General features: G+C 44.3%; 5 non-coding genes across 5 annotated transcripts; all 5 read left to right on the forward strand.

Moving 5' to 3' along the window:
- The first annotated feature begins 606 nt into the window (after positions 1-606).
- On the forward strand, positions 607-678 carry TRNAE-CUC (transfer RNA glutamic acid (anticodon CUC)). The gene has a single exon. It is a non-coding gene; the product is annotated as a tRNA-Glu (tRNA).
- A 232-nt stretch (positions 679-910) lies between these two features.
- On the forward strand, positions 911-982 carry TRNAE-CUC (transfer RNA glutamic acid (anticodon CUC)). Its single transcript has one exon. It is a non-coding gene; the product is annotated as a tRNA-Glu (tRNA).
- Positions 983-1,214: 232 nt separating this feature from the next.
- On the forward strand, positions 1,215-1,286 carry TRNAE-CUC (transfer RNA glutamic acid (anticodon CUC)). The gene has a single exon. It is a non-coding gene; the product is annotated as a tRNA-Glu (tRNA).
- Positions 1,287-1,715: 429 nt separating this feature from the next.
- Positions 1,716-1,787, forward strand: TRNAE-CUC (transfer RNA glutamic acid (anticodon CUC)). The gene has a single exon. It is a non-coding gene; the product is annotated as a tRNA-Glu (tRNA).
- Positions 1,788-2,324: 537 nt separating this feature from the next.
- TRNAE-CUC (transfer RNA glutamic acid (anticodon CUC)) lies at positions 2,325-2,396 on the forward strand. The gene has a single exon. It is a non-coding gene; the product is annotated as a tRNA-Glu (tRNA).
- Positions 2,397-2,500: the final 104 nt, after the last annotated feature.

Consider the following 2,500-nt stretch of genomic DNA (forward strand, 5'->3'; position numbering starts at 1 on the left):
CTGGTTGTCTAGTGGTTAGGATTCGGCGCTCTCACCGCCGCGGCCCGGGTTCGATTCCCGGTCAGGGAAAGGGAGGTTTCAGCACGATTTTTTATGAAAACACTGACCTAGGAGACGGAAGAAAACTTACACTTCCGAGAAGCATTGTGTATTCAATATGACTTGAAGACTGCTATGCACAACAAATCATTCTATCTTTTCTTGTCAAATAATTTCCTGGTAGCTCACTCCCATCACATTGCTTTGCACTTTTTTCAGAGAATTTCCTTTTTCCTAATGGAGTGTGCTCGAAAATTCATCACTCCTTGGTGGTCTAGTGGTTAGGATTCGGCGCTCTCACCGCCGCGACCCGGGTTCGATTCCTGGTCAGGTAAAGGGAGATTCTAGCACGATTTTTTATGAAAACACTGACCTAGGAGACGGAAGAAAACGTAAACTTCCGAGAAGCATTGTGTGTTAAATATGACTTGAAGACTGCTATGCACAACAAATCATCCTATCTTTTCTTGTCAAATAAATTCTTGGTAGCTCACTCCCATCACATTGCTTTGCACTTTATTCAGAGAATTTCCCTTTTCCCAATGGAGTGTGCAATGACTCCATCACTCCCTGGTGGTCTAGTGGTTAGGATTCGGCGCTCTCACCGCTGCGGCCCGGGTTCGATTCCCGGTCAGGGAAAGGGAGGTTTCAGCACGATTTTTTATGAAAACACTGACCTAGGAGACGGAAGAAAACTTACACTTCCGAGAAGCATTGTGTATTCAATATGACTTGAAGACTGCTATGCACAACAAATCATTCTATCTTTTCTTGTCAAATAAATTCCTGGTAACTCACTCCCATCACATTGCTTTGCACTTTATTCAGAGAATTTCCCTTTTCCCAATGGAGTGTGCAATGACTCCATCACTCCCTGGTGGTCTAGTGCTTAGGATTCGGCGCTCTCACCGCCGCGGCCCGGGTTCGATTCCCGGTCAGGGAAAGGGAGGTTTCAGCACGATTTTTTATGAAAACACTGACCTAGGAGACGGAAGAAAACTTACACTTCCGAGAAGCATTGTGTATTCAATATGACTTGAAGACTGCTATGCACAACAAATCATCCTATCTTTTCTTGTCAAATAATTTCCTGGTAGCTCACTCCCATCACATTGCTTTGAACTTTATTCAGAGAATTTCCCTTTTCCCAATGGAGTGTGCAATGACTCCATCACTCCCTGGTTGTCTAGTGGTTAGGATTCGGCGCTCTCACCGCCGCGGCCCGGGTTCGATTCCCGGTCAGGGAAAGGGAGGTTTCAGCACGATTTTTTATGAAAACACTGACCTAGGAGACGGAAGAAAACTTACACTTCCGAGAAGCATTGTGTATTCAATATGACTTGAAGACTGCTATGCACAACAAATCATTCTATCTTTTCTTGTCAAATAATTTCCTGGTAGCTTACTCCCATCACATTGCTTTGCACTTTATTCAGAGAATTTCCTTTTTCCTAATGGAGTGTGTTTTATGAAAACACTGACCTAGGAGACGGTAGAAAACTTACACTTCCGAGAAGCATTGTGTATTCAATATGACTTGAAGACTGCTATGCACAACAAATCATCCTATCTTTTCTTGTCAAATAATTTCCTGGTAGCTCACTCCCATCACATTGCTTTGCACTTTATTCAGAGAATTTCCTTTTTCCTAATGGAGTGTGCTCCGGCTCCATCACTCCCTGGTGGTCTAGTGGTTAGGATTCTGCGCTCTCACCGCTGCGGCCCGGGTTCGATTCCCGGTCAGGGAAAGGGAGGTTTCAGCCCGATTTTTTATGAAAACACTGACCTAGGAGACGGAAGAAAACTTACACTTCCGAGAAGCATTGTGTATTCAATATGACTTGAAGACTGCTATGCACAACAAATCATCCTATCTTTTCTTGTCAAATAATTTCCTGGTAGCTCACTCCCATCACATTGCTTTGCACTTTATTCAGAGAATTTCCTTTTTCCTAATGGAGTGTGCTCTAAAATCCATCACTCCTTGGTGGTCTAGTGGTTAGGATTCGGCGCTCTCACCGCCGCGACCCGGGTTCGATTCCTGGTCAGGTAAAGGGAGATTCTAGCACGATTTTTTATGAAAACACTGACCTAGGAGACGGAAGAAAACGTAAACTTCCGAGAAGCATTGTGTGTTAAATATGACTTGAAGACTGCTATGCACAACAAATCATCCTATCTTTTCTTGTCAAATAAATTCTTGGTAGCTCACTCCCATCACATTGCTTTGCACTTTATTCAGAGAATTTCCCTTTTCCCAATGGAGTGTGCAATGACTCCATCACTCCCTGGTGGTCTAGTGGTTAGGGTTCGGCGCTCTCACCGCCGCGGCCCGGGTTCGATTCCCGGTCAGGGAATGGGAGGTTTCAGCACGATTTTTTATGAAAACACTGACCTTGGAGACGGAAGAAAACTTACACTTCCGAGAAGCATTGTGTATTCAATATGACTTGAAGACTGC

The sequence above is a fragment of the Crinia signifera genome, chromosome 9 (genome assembly GCF_055691185.1).
Source record: "Crinia signifera chromosome 9, ASM5569118v1, whole genome shotgun sequence".
Lineage (NCBI taxonomy): Eukaryota > Metazoa > Chordata > Amphibia > Anura > Myobatrachidae > Crinia > Crinia signifera.